Below are 14,037 nucleotides of genomic sequence, written 5' to 3'. Positions count from 1 at the left end.
CCAGTGTGGGTCCCTTTATCCATGGGGTCAGTCCTGCAGGAACTGCTCCAGTGTGGGCTCCTCTCTCCATGGGGCCACACGTCCTGCCAGGACCCTGCTCCAGCACAAGCTTCCCACGGGGCCAGAGCTTCCTTTGGGCATCTCCCAGCTCTGGTGTGGGATCTTCTTCCCTGACAGTTGCCCTTGGAGGAGAGGTCTGCAAGGAGAGGCAGCGTTATTTAGGTTGGAAAAGATGCAGAGCCCTTCCTGGGATGTGCAGCTCGATGTACAGGAAGGTTTATTTGTTCTGGTCCCACTAAGAGCTTTATTCCTGCTTCTTGTTGCTCCTGGCAGGGCAGGAGCTGAGTAGAAGTCCCAACAGTCCCAAACACAAATGTCCTGACAGGAGAGCAAAGGGGGATCAGTTCTGGAGGGCGCTCCAAGAGACCTGGGTTTAAAGTGAGCACAGAACCCCAGAATGGTTTGGGTTGGAGGAGACCTTAAAGATAATCTTGTTCCAAACCCCTGCCATGGGCAGGGAGGGATACTTTCCACTAGCTCAGGTTGCTCCAAACCCCATCCAACCACGATCCTGAGCAGCCAGGATGGGGTGAAGCTGCTGAGCAGGAGAGTCAGTGGAGAATTTCCAACAGTGATGGGCTTTTGGTGTGAAAACTGTGCCTGTCCCCACACATGGGTGGAGTGGGACGAGGAGAGGAGAGCAAGAGATGGTCTCGGCATTCCTGACAGGATCCTGGAGCCAGGAGGAATTCCAGGCCACCCACCACAGCTTTGTGCTGCTCAGGTAGCCTGGGAGGAAGGGAAGGTGTTCTCCTCCAGTTTCAGTGCTCCCGAGCTCCTGGCATTCCAGGGAAGTGTCAAGAAAGGGCTGGTTTTATGTTTAACCCCATTGGACTGTGAAGTGGGAGCCCCCATTAATGGGATCCTTGTCTTTGGAGCGGGGTGGGAGCCCCGGGTCCCTCACACCCTAAGACTGTTCTATTGTGCTGCCTCCAACGCTGCCGGTGCAGCCGCCGGGAGCCGCGTGGGAACGCGCCGAGAGCGCGGGAGTCTGTTCCAGTGTCACTTTCTCAGGTGTCAGGGGCTGTGTTTGCTCTCCGTGTGTGACTGCTGAGGGCTCCAGGAGCACAGGACCACCCCAAGGCATCCAGCTGCTTCCAGAGGTGTGAAACGTGTGGGAGCTTCCACTGCCGCCCTCGGCATCTGCTGCCACCCGGGCTGGGCTTTGTGGCATGGCTCCTCATGGGAGGAAAGTGTGCTTGGAGCGCCTCCAGAGGGGATGCGCCCTTCCCAAATTCATGGAGTGATGGCCATGCAGGGCCTGCAGCAGAGGAGCTGGTGGGCAGGAGGTTCTGTTGCACTTTTGGGGAAGGGTTGGGCTATCCAGGGCAGATGTCGGTGCCCAGTTAAGCCTGAAATGTGCCAAGGAGGGAGCAGGGTTTGTGTGAAGTGTCTGATGCCCACTGGGGTTCACTCCCAGCTCCTTCCCAGCACCTGGCCAGAAAATTTGTCCTTGTTTTGTGCCCTTTGTTAAATCAAATAGGAAAGTGTGGGCCTGGCACACCTTTACCTGCCCTAGGTGACCTCCACACGCTCCCAGTGCTCCCAGCAGGGATTAATCAGCGTGCACACGTGTTTATATGTGGTCAGCTCCCACTCCTTTTGATTGGATATCGGGAAAAATATCCAGCCTGGGCTGAACTGTGTCTCAGCACTGCGAGAATCACAGAATCCCAGACTGGTTTGGGTTGGAAGGGACTTAAACTCATCCAGTCCCACCCTTCCACTGTTCCTGGGACACCATCCACTATCCCAGGTTGCTCCAAACCCCATCCAGTCTGGCCTTGGACACTGCCAGGTTATGGATTTCCAAGCCAGAGCTCGGAGTGAAGACTTGTGCCACCAGGAATTAATCCATGGAGGCAATTAGTGGGACAGCTCTCCAGGGCAGGAGGAGGAAAACGCTGTTGGAGGCAGCCAGAGCCCTGTTTTGGGGTCGGGACTGTTCTGTTTGCCCTGTCTGGGGCTCCAGGGGGGCTTGGAACAGCGTGCTCCAGTGCCAGGAATGAGGATGGGCTCAAAGAGGACAAGGGATGTGTTTGTCAATGCCAGGGAGAGCAGAAATGGCTCAGGGAGGCTGAGACATTATTTCTGGAGCAATGGAAAGCTTTTTAAAACAATTTCCTGGTTACTTTGACTGCTTGATCTTCTAGCCTGCTGTTATTTCTTTGCATTGGTGCCCTGAGGATCAGGGACTGAAAAATCCAAGGAAAACCTGGGATATATTTCCCAACCTGTGCCAGCTTCTCCCGCAGACCCCAGCAGCCCTTTGAACCTGCCCTGGTGGCTGAGGAAGGCTCCTCCTGGCCCCAGGGCACTCTGAGCCCACCCATAATTAGTGATGGACTTGCCAGCATGAGAAAAAAATTCCATTTTTTATGGAAAAGCTTCATAAAGAGAGGCTGGGGCAGGGCCTGGCCACGGGCTCTGGTGCCAGAGGAACCACAGGCTCTGTGCCACCCATGGCCCGACAGCAAGGCAAGGAGAAGAACCTCATTTTCAAGTCTTTGGGGTGGATCAGGGTTCTCATGGCTGGGCTCCAATCCTTTTCCTGCAGTGTTTGTGGCAGCTCCCAAGCAGAATTTTTTTCCTTTGAGCTCCACAACAAGAAGTGTGGTGAGAATTTTCTTTTTTTGGGATAGGGAAAGTTTCTTGCCTGGGGCCAAGCGCAGCAATGTGGAACGGATTCGGATCAAACTTACTTTTTCTTTTGGAATTTTATTTGAAGGAAAAAAAACCCCAATCCAAAAAAAACCAACAAACCTCAGGCAAGAGCTGAAGCGTGGAAAATTTCATCCCAAAAGGTGGACGCTTCGTGAAAGTATGAGCGTGTGAAAACAGGTGGTTAAACCGAAATGGTTTTACAGATTGGAGTACGGAGGGTGCTACCAAGAACCTGTTATAAATCCTGGAGTGACCTCTTCCTGAAAGGCAGAGGTAGGAGAAGAGGCCATCAGCGAGTAACCTGAGCCACTCCTGAACCCACAGGCGGCTGCAGAACCGCAGGAGAAGCCAAGGAAAACGGGGAGAGGTTTTCGGAGAGGTCAGCAAGGGAGCCAAGCCCAGGCACAGGCTTCAAACTGAGGCTCCCAAACGACACCCCCGTGATGGGATCTGGCTGGGACAGAATTTCACTGGCAGCACCTGAGCCAAGACCTGCTCGAGTCAGTGGGAAGCTCCTCAGAGGGTTGGATCGGGGCCTGAAAAGTGCAGCCAGCAGGAAAAATGTGTAAGGACAGGGCTGCAGCACGTTGCAGGGTGGAGGGAGGGAATGATTGGTGAGAGGACAAGGGGAATGGCTTTAAATTGGAAGAGATGAGGTTTGGATTGGATATTGGGCAGGAATTGTTCCCTGGGAGGGTGGGCAGGCCCTGGCACAGGGTGCCCAGAGCAGCTGGGGCTGCCCCTGGATCCCTGGCAGTGCCCAAGGCCAGGTTGGACATTGGGGCTTGGAGCAGCCTGGGACAGTGGAAGGCAAGGGGATGGGACTGGATGATCTTTATGATCCCTTCCCACCCAAACCATTCCAGGATTCCATGATCTGTGAGTGGAAGCCCAGTTTCCCAGTGAGATGAACGTGCCCACACGTGTGTGTTTGTGTGCTCTGAAGGATGCTTGACTCCATTTTCTGCTCTGGCAGGCTTTTGTCTTCACACACAGGTTGTTCTCCTGTTTCCCTTCACACACAAATTGCTTTCCTGGGCACTCATGACACAAAACCGATCTTGTTTTTCCCCTTTTGTCTTTTCCCTCTGCACAGAAATGCAGTGCCCTCCACAAGGTGCCCCAGCTCATCCCAGTGGTTGCCCCAGAGCCCTGCCAAGCAAACCTGCAGTGGGCAGCATCCAGCGGCCCTGCTGGAGCTCAGCAGGGAATGAGATGCTGCTCCCAATCCCCCTGGATCACCGGGAACGAGCTGATTTCTGTCGGGTTTCTCCAGTGTAAGTGTGATTATGAAGTGTTAGGACACACAGCCTGCGGAGTTTTACGGCTGGGTCTTAAAGGGATCAGCAAAAGGGGAAAAAAACTAAAGCGGGGCTTGAACTGGAAGCCAGGAGCGTGGTCAAATTAAGGAGTGCAATGGTAATTAAAACCCCCGGAGAGAAGGAAGGAGGAAGTGACCTAAATCCCAGCGCTCTCACGGGGCAGGACAAGCCTGGGACATGCGACACAAAGCCTGAACACCCCCTCTGTCCCCTGCCACAGAGCAGGGGGGTGTCCTTGCCTCGCCAGGAGAGCCAGCAGGGAGGTACCGGCCGTGGAGAAAGTTGTTTGAACCCTTTGGTGCATGGAAGCCCTCAAAGAAGGGCTCGGCCAAGGTGGAGAGCTGCAGTCTGCTGTGCATCCTAAGGATTTCCATGATCTCTCCTCACTTCAGGCACTAAAGCTTTTCACTGTCTGCAGAGGAAATTGGTTAAAAGCACAAACCTGAGGTGTCCCCTGGAGTCAGGGTGAATCTGCTGCAGAGGGATGGGATGTTCCAGCCTTGGGCTTCACATCCATCTGGAGACCTCCAGGCCTTGCCCCAAGATTGGCTTTTTCCTTCAGACCAGCTGGGAAGCGTTTAGGAAGTGCCAGCCTTGTTGTTCCATGTTTCCTCTGTTCAACACGGCACCTTCCACTCTCCCTGAGTTTTAGGAGTGGGTTGTTTCCGATATGGGGAAGGAATTGTTCCCTGTGAGGGAGGTGAGGCCCTGGCACAGGGTGCCCAGAGCAGCTGGGGCTGCCCCTGGATCCCTGGAAGTGTCCAAGGCCAGGCTGGACAGGGCTTGGAGCAGCCTGGGATGGTGGAAGGTGTCAGGGTGGAACTGGATGGGCTTTAAGGTCCCTTCCCACCCAAATCCCTCTGTGATTCCATAGTTCTCCTGCACTGTTGGCCTCCAGCACTTCCTGCACATTTCCCACGTGTGTCTGGCAGTGGAAATGTGGCAGCAGATTTTGTGGCACCGAAAGCCAGGCTTTCCCCAAATTCAAAATGGTCCTTACAGACTCATTTGTGGTACCACTAATGCACTGTCTGGCGTGAAAAGTGGAAACATTCTGTCACCACAAGGAGGAAGGAACCGGGATAGGGTTTTGTAGCTGGCAGAGCTGACCCTCCTCACTCTGCAGATGGAATTGCTGAATTCCTGGGATTTTCTTCTAAGTTTTTTGCCTTATGCCTAAAATGGGCTTTTATTCATGGACTTGAAAGCCGTGGGGATGTGGCACTTGGGGACGTGGTTAGTGGTGGGCTTGGCAGTGCTGGGGAACGGCTGAACTCGGTGGTCTCAGAGGGCTTTTCCAGCCTAAACAATTCCATGATTCCATGCACAAACCCAGGCTGTTTTTGCAGTCCTGCAGCCTGGGAAGGCCAGCCGGCTCACACGTCCTCCCTCACCAGCCAGGGCGCACACTGGGCACTCTGGAGTGTCCAATTCCTTGTTGTTATCTAGAGCAAAAGCTCCTTTCGCCTCCCTTTGGCTGCCTTGGAAGCCAGGCCCTTTTCCTCAGGTGAGGGAAGGTGCAGCTCCCAGGGGATCAGGATGAAGCTGGAAGGTGGAACAACAGCAGCAAGCCCAGAAAGGAGGAGTTTGAGGGTGACAAAGGGGCTGTGGGCTGCAGTTCCCAGCTTTGTCACTTCCTAAGGGAAAGAAATAAACACTGAAACCTGAGCAAAGCCCCTCCTGGAGGATACATTTCCTGGGAACTCTCACTTTGATGGCTGGGAAATCCATAAAGTTTTTCTCCTCGGAGCTGGGAGACTCCAACCAAGCCCTTGGTTAAAGAAATGACAGTAAAAATAACTCACAAACACAACACCCACACCTGGAGCAGCCCCGAGGGTGAGGTGCCTCTTTTGGGGGGGTGTCTGTGACCCCCCTGAGAGGGAAATCCAGTCAAAGGGGAGGAGGCCAGGTCCCATCAAGATATGGCTCACAAATCCATCAGGAATTTCATTTCAGAAGGAGATACCAGGATTTTACTGTGGCTGTCAGCAGCATTCTCCAGGTCACGCTGCTGCATAAAAGAGAGTGTTAGAACCTGGGACTTAAACTAAACAGATTTCCTAGAGGAAACACACACAAAATTACTTTGCTTCTAAAGTTACTTTTATAGACATTTTTCCCCGAGAAATATTTCTCCCTGGAAAAATAAATTCACAGGATGTAATTAAAACAGTTCTGTGCGTGCACGGGGCTGGCCCCCTTTAAGTGCTTCACCAAATGCACCAGCGAGGAAAGGAATGAAAGGCAGCTTTGTTGGAATCTATTAATGACAATCTGCATTAATTAGAAAATGAGACATTGTTCTCTTGGTTTATGGCTCTGAAAATGGCTGGTAATAAGGCTGAGGCTGCAGTGCTCAGCTTTTGGCTTCTCTGTGCTGTTGTAAGGCCTTGAAAAATTCAAAATAATCTTTGATTTGTCAAATCCTGAGCTGATGAAGGCAACGGGAGTCAGGTTCCATACCCTTGGATTCTGGCAATAACCAGGTGCTGGTGGCTGGGGGTTTGGGTTTTTTTTTTGCTTTTTTGCCATTTTCTTTAGGTTTAGCTTTTAATTAAACCGAGGAAAGGAAGAGCGAACTGTGTTGTATTAGAGCTTAACTTCTACTCCTTGAGGGACAAAGCCTTAATAGGTTTGTATGGATCCCTAATTAGGGATAATAATTATCTCTGCTCCTCTGCCCCAGTGCAGCCACATGCAGTAAAACCACTCACCTTGTTTGCAAACCTTTCTGAGCGCAGAACCAAGTGCAGAAATAAAGCATTCTGTGATTCTGAAAGCTAAAACCACACCTTTCTAGCAGTATTTGAAGGTTTTATTGCTATATTGCTGTCCCAATCACAAGTAAAACGTTTTTATGTCCTTCAGGCACGTCTGGCTGTATTTCCCGTGTCTCTCAAGCACAGCAGGGTGACATTTCTAATGCATCTCCACTGCACGACCTCTTTTTGAGTGGAGAAATAGGAACTTGAGGTCATTTGATAAAAGAAATGTTGCATCACCGACAGGAGAGACGCTGTAAAAAGGATCATCAGAGCACTCAGTGTCATTTTTTGACAGAATTTGGGTTGGAAGGACCTTAAATACCATCTCGTTCCATGGGCAGGGACACCTTGCACTATCCCAGGTTGCTCCAAGCCCTTTCCAGGCTGCCTTTGAACACTTCCAGGGATGGGGAGTCCACAACCAACTGATTTTTGGTAACTAAAACATTTTAAGCAGCGTCCCTGGAGCCACTTCCAATTAAAAAGAGAGACAACATAAGCACAGAGAAGTTACCTGGAATACCTTGAAAGAGAAACCCCTTCCCGGGGAGGGAACATGTGGAGCTGAGGATTAATTTTAATTTCTCAATCAGCTCTGCCAGGCTGGGATGGGAGCGGGGCAAACGAGCGGGGAAATGTTTTCTGTTCACACCCCACCTCGGAGGTGGCCAGCACGCAGGGCCCGCTGTGAAACAGGCAGGAATGCCGCTGCCTGCAATCCCGCTCGGGATTCCTGCGCCCCTCCTTCCCACAGACACCTTTCCTTATCTCCTTCTCTCTCTCTTTCTCTCTTTCTTTCTTTCTTTCTTTCTTTCTTTCTTTCTTTCTTTCTTTCTCTCTTTCTCTCTTTCTCTCTTTCTCTCTCTCTCTCTCTCTCTTTCTCTCTCTTTCTCTCTCTTTCTCTCTCTTTCTCTCTCTTTCTCTCTCTTTCTCTCTCTTTCTTTCTTTCTTTCTTTCTTTCTTTCTTTCTTTCTTTCTTTCTCTCTCTTCCTCTCTTCCTCTCTTTCTTCCTCTCTTTCTTTCTCTCTTTCTTTCTTTTCTCTCTTTCTCTCTCTCTCTCTCCTTCCTTCCTTCCTTCCTTCCTTCCTTCCTTCCTTCCTCAGGGAACGGTTTGGAGCCGCAGCGCACTCGCATTGCCCCCGTGGAAATCACGGCTAAAAATGACTTTGGGGGTTCTTTTTTTAGCACTGGGCATCAAGTAGGGCAGAGGTGGCTCTTGCTTTGTTTGGTTTCATGAAATCCCCCCTCAGCAGAGCAGCCCAGGGGCTTCTTTTCCCCCTTTTTTGTTTCTCCTAGGGCTCCTTTCAATAAATACACATCCGCTGCAGCCTGGCTTAATGAAATTGTGCAAGGCACTTGCAAGAGGAGGATGTTTATTTTTCTCTGCTGATTCACCGAGGCTGCTCCAGGTCCTGTGTGCCCGCAGAGCTGCTCCATAAAGGGACCCTTGTGCCTGGGGCAGCCCTAAGTGCCTGCGCTCACTCAACACTGGGATCCTCTAGCTGTGGAGCAGGCGGGTGGGCAGCTGTAATTTTCAGGGAATTTTGTGGAAAAAATGTGTGCTGAGAGCACGGTGTTAAGGTGGGAAAGTCAAGCACTTGCAAAGGCAGAGCTGCCTGGAGAGCTGGCTTAATTCATCTGTTTATGTCTCCTATTTTTGCACAGTCCCCTGCTTGCTGTATTTTCTCCTTTCTGACAGAATTTGTCCCCTCTGTGCTTCCTCCATGGGGGTCCGACACCTCCATGGAGCTCCTGATGCCTGTTCCTGGCTGGATGCACCTCCCAAAGCACCTGCTCTGAGGGAATGTGCAGGTGTAGATGCTGCCATGGGCTTCTCGATGAGCCTTTTGTCACTAATGCAGGTTTCTGACATAGTTACTCAGTGCTGATCACACCACATTTTGCAGCAGACCTCGTTTAAAACCTCACTCCCGAGGCACTGGGAGCTGCACCCCTGGGCATGGATCTGGACTGCCTTGATAGATTGGACTGGATGATCTTTAAAGGCCCCTTCCAGCCCAAATTGTTCCATGATTTCTATGGAATATTCACTGGTTGATTGGTTGGACTGGATGATCTTTAAAGGTCCCTTCCAACCCAAACCATTCAATGATTTTGGTGAAATAGTCACTGTTTGACCTCTCAGTGTGTCAGAAACGCTGGTTTGGGACGCTGTGGAGCCTGGCAAGGTGCAGCATGGATGGACTGATGTGGAAAATTTGGGTGCTTTCCAATGGGCAGGAGTTCAGGGGGACTCCTGTTCCCTCAGAGCCTGGCACTGAACATCCACAGAATATTCCAGTTCTTTGTCTGAGACACCTTCAGCCAAAGCCACCAGGCAGAGGACATGCCATGACAGCAGGAAGCATTGAGAAATCAGGAATATGGGCTCTCCTGATCCGTAATTCCTGATCTAATTGATCTAAATCAAATCTAGAACTGGCTTTGCAAGGCATCAGATTAAAAACAAGCCCCGTGTTTAGTCCTTTCATTTTAGCCTTCCCATTCACGATCCCAACGTTTCTACCCTCAGGGTATTTTGCAGTGAAAGCTAAGTGCCTTTTCCAGCACCTCTAGCTCTGCCTTCCATGACATGAGGGGTAGGAAACCTCCATCTTCCCACTGAGGAAGGAGCACTGGAATTGCCTCAGATCTGACATTTTTTTGCCTAGGAATTGTTCAAGGTCTTTAGCTATGGTGCAATCAAAGAATCCCAGAGTGGTTTGGGTTGGAAGGGACCTCAAATCCCATCCAGTGCCACCCCCTGCCATGGGCAGGGACGCCTTCCACCATCCCAGGCTGCTCCAAGCCCCGTCCAGCGTGGCCTTGAAGGTGGCTTTGCCGAGGGCAGCGGGATGAAGTGGACAATGGCCACGCTCAGGGGGAGAGGGAGGGACATGGAATCACAGAATCCCACAGGGATCATCGAGGTCCAACTCCTGTGCATGCTGGAAATGAGCTTTTCTCCTCCCCAGCTCTTTTTTTCTTTCCCCTCTTGCTTTTCCTTGAGCTATTTCTTCTGAAAATTCCACGCAAGTGCCGAAAGAAGTTGTTCAAGTGGCAAAAACAAAGAGGGGGGATGAAAAAAACCCTTTCCATTTTTATTTTCCCATCAAAATCTGAACATTTTCTGAAGAGGGGAAAAAAGAACCAACCAGCTGAAATTATAAATAAATCCCTTTTGTCTGCAAATCCCTTGGTGGGAGTGGGGGAGGTTGGGCTGAAACGTTCCTGAGTGACTCATTGCTGGGCAGCCCTTTGCCATGGATGGAAACTCGTCCTCAGCAGACTTTGTGTTCTTTTCTAACCTGTCTGCAAGGAGGTGTTTCCCTTGTGGACTGAGGTGAAGGAGTCGCCTGCTTCTCCTTTGATATTCCCACATCTGCCATCAAAGGATGGCTGTTTCTCCTGGAAAACAGGGATAAAAACTCCATCGGTGTTTCCCTTCCCTGCCCCAAACGGTCGACGATGACGGCCCTGGGAGAGAAAATAGCTGCAACTGTGCTTGATCCATGAGCTGGGAACCTGTGGCTGGATCCTGGCTCCTGACGGAGACAGGGAGACACTGAGCTCATGGATTTGGGTTCTTCACGCTCCTGAGGTGTTCCCACAGGACAGTGCAAAAGGATTTCCAGAGCCTTTCATGCCCTTAAGGGAAATAAGTGACAGGAAAAGAAGGAGAGGAAAGCAGGGAATCCTGCTCTCTCTCCAGCGATCCCATAATTTAACTGGGAATAGTGAAAGGGATGTGTAGGACAATCACTGCCCTGTTTCCTTATCAACAGGCCCCCTCTGAGCAAGGCTGAAAATCCTAACCAAAATTCCAAGGGTCAGAGGTGGTGTGACCCACACCCCTCTGGGCACAACCAGTAGGGAATACTCCCCTTTTTGGGCCATTTTTCCTTAATGGTGTTAATCCTGGTGGTTCTTTACTCAATTTTAGCCCTTTTCCCTCGCTGTCAGGACGGATTGTCCCAGTTTCCTCGGGAGCAGCAGGGAGACTGTTCAGCTCTGTCTCGTGATGATGATGGGTGGGATTTTCTAGTCCCTGCCTTTCAGTCCTCTGCTTTCTCCTGGTCAGGACTGAAGGAGCAAAGTCCTGAACACCTGATGGAAGGTTAAAATTCAGCTGGCTGATGCATCAGTGCTGCCTCTTTTCCCTCAGGACAGATGTATTCAGGCCCATTTGCAGCAGAATTAACTTCCTGGACTCCAAGCAACCTTTCTGTTGTCATCTTTGTCCTAATGACATCCTGGATGCTGGAATTCAGCTCTCCTCCCATCTCTCACTCCTGTTTGCTGTTGTTAATGCACGGCTTCATGTCCCCTTCAGGAACTACACCAATTCCCCAGAAAAACGTCAGGCTCTGCTAAAAACGGGGGGATCAGGGGATTTTTTCCCCCCCCACCTCTTTCCCCACAGATGCATTTATCACTAGGGCAACTTCACTTGAGAGTTCACTACAAATCCAAGCCGATGGCTTAGATCCAGGCAGGCAGAAGTTTTATGGACTGAGCTAAGCGTGAATTACACTTCTGGTCACGACATTTTTTTTCCCCCCCTTCCTTCCTTCCTTTCTTTCTTTTCCTTCACTGTGACCCTGGCACCGAAGCAGTTACAATTGCAAAGTATTCCATAATGCAGCTTTTCTTCTGCTGCTTGGAAGGTCTGGGAGGAACCTGGGTGGATTTAAAAGGTGTGGTGCCCCTGGAAAAGGGCGTTGGAGGTGGTGGTGGTGGCGGGACTAACCACTGGTTTTAGCACCAGGTATAAATCATCGTCCTTTTCAGGCAAGACTCCCAAGATGTCCATGTTTATCCAGGAATGAGAAGGGAGGGAGGCGCATTTTCTCCTCAGTCTGGCACTAAATGCAACCACTGGCTTCATTCCAGGGAGTAAAAGCCGTGGATTAAGAGGAGTTCACCCCTGCCCCCTCTTCTCCCCTCGTCCACGTTCAGGTGAGGCAGAGTTTCTCCAGTGGCGTGGGAGATGGGAAGGAAGGAAGGATGTGCAGCCAGGAGCAGGGTCCTGCAGGGAAGGGACTCTGGTGGGGCCCCAGTGGATGGGCTGATTCCTTTCTGGGGATCCTGTTTCCAGGAGCAGGATGGATGAACTCCTTGTTTTGTCTGGAGCATGAGGAGCACGGCTGGGAGAGGATGGCGAGGGGGAGGATGTGTCTGCCCAGGAGGGGCAGTGGGAAATGGTCATGAATGTGGAGGGGTGGTTGAGGGATCCTTTGGAGCAGCAGGAGGAGTTTTATTTGCTTTGTTTATTTATTTATCTATTTATTATTTTTTTATTGAATTTTACATTTTTTTAAATGTCATTGCTTCAGGGTTAGGAGCTGGAGAACAGGTCTTGCCCAGTGGGTGAGGCAGAGTATGTTGGACAAGCGGCTATTTGGAAAAAGCATTTCCTGGCTGTTCACCAAACACCAGATTTTTGCAGATTTCCACTTTCCCATTGCAGCCACACAATAAATTGGCAGAGTTCAGTGCATTTGCCCAGGGGATTCCTCTCAAACACCTATGGATTCCCAGAGCTGGAGGCTGAGTCCGCACAGTCACTCCCTCTCAACACCACTGTACAAGAATTCATCAGCACAGCTTGGGATGGGCTGCTTTTCAGGTGCATTTAAGGAAAAGTAAAAACAAGGAGAAAATAAAAGCCTGGTTCAGGAGATAAACTGCTGGAAAATATAGTGGGATATGGTATGTAAGAACTGAAGGAACCTCGAACCCTGAGCAAGCAACTCCAGCTTTGTCTGTCCTGTTTATCCATCACTTTATTCCTCTCTAGGGGTCGGCTTTGCCCACAGGGATCTATTGCAAGTAAACAGTGCTGCATCCTCTGCTCCACTTTCTTGCCTGTCCACACTTTCCCTGCAAAAGAAGAGAAGAATCAGCTCCAAATGAAAAAAGAAAAAAAGCCCATGGACCAACATGGTTTTTCCTCTGGATGCTCCCCTGGAGCTGGAGGAGCTCATTGAATGTATTCCCATTAAATGTGTAAGGGATGTAGCAGGGAACTGGGATGTGTATGGCTGCATCCCTGTCTGGGAGTCGACACGAAGTGGGGCACACAGAGATTCGGGATGCAGCTGTAAATTGGAGTTAGAAACCAAGGAAGGAATTCCTGGCCCTGGGTTTGCCTCATCCATGGCATGAGGGCTGCAGGCAGGGGAAGGTGGCAGCGCTAGTGGACCTGAGATTCCCATCAATCCCATCCCCTTTTGGTCTTCCAGCAGGCATAGGGAACGGGTTCGATTTGCAGATTGTGCCTCTCCCCTCCGTGTTCCTCGAGGTCAAATTACAGCAGTCACAGGGTAGCGTGTTTGCAGCCAGAGCCTGGCGCCTGTGGAGGGATAGCCTGCCACAGAGCAGCAGGAGTGGGGATGGATGGATGACCACCACTCCCTGCTGCCTAGAAAGTGTCCAAAGAAAGGCCACGAAGTTGGTGAAGGGAATAGAGAGAATGGAGATGGTGAAGGGATGAGGAACAGCTGAGGTCAATTGGCTTGTTCAGCTTGGAGAGGAGGAGGAGAGAGAGGAAACCTGATCATGGCCTGCATCTTCCTCCCGAGGGACAGCTCCGATCTCTGCTCTCTGCGACAGGGACAGCACCCAGGGAACTGCTGGAGCTGTGCCAGGGCAGGGTTAGGTTGGATCTCAGGGAAAGGTTCTTCCTCCAGAGGGTGCTGGGCACTGCCCAGGCTCCCCAGGGAATGGGCACGGCCCCGAGGCTGCCAGAGCCCCAGGAGCGTTTGGGCAGCGCTGCCAGGGATGCCCAGGGTGGGGTTGTTGGGGGGTCTGTGCAGGGTTGCACTCGATGGTGCCTGTGGATCTCTTCCAAGAGAAGATCGCGGAAGCTGCGCTGCGGGAAAACCGATCAGGAAACTGACCAGGAACGGGGAGAATATGACCCCATAAAAGCTGCGGGACACTGTCCGATCCCTATCCCGGCTCCCAGCCCCTCAGCGTCCCGCTGTGCCCGCAGCGGGAGGAAGGAGCCGCAGCTCCCTGAGGGGAACAGGCGGCCGGGCCGGCTCTGCCCGGGGCGGGGCGGGGCGGGCGGCTGAAGGAGGAGAGGCCGGGAACCGGCCGGGCCGCGGGGCCGGCGGGGAGAATCCACCTTAACGGGAGCAGGAAGCGAACGGGCACCAATCAGGCCGGGAAGGGAGGCCGGGAAGGAGGGACCGGGGGAGGGACGGAGGGAGGGCGAG

Source organism: Corvus kubaryi, unplaced genomic scaffold (genome assembly GCF_017639235.1).
Source record: "Corvus kubaryi isolate FWS band 111438036 unplaced genomic scaffold, C.kubaryi_AGA036_p1.0 37383, whole genome shotgun sequence".
Lineage (NCBI taxonomy): Eukaryota > Metazoa > Chordata > Aves > Passeriformes > Corvidae > Corvus > Corvus kubaryi.
This window is presented reverse-complemented; position numbering follows the sequence as displayed.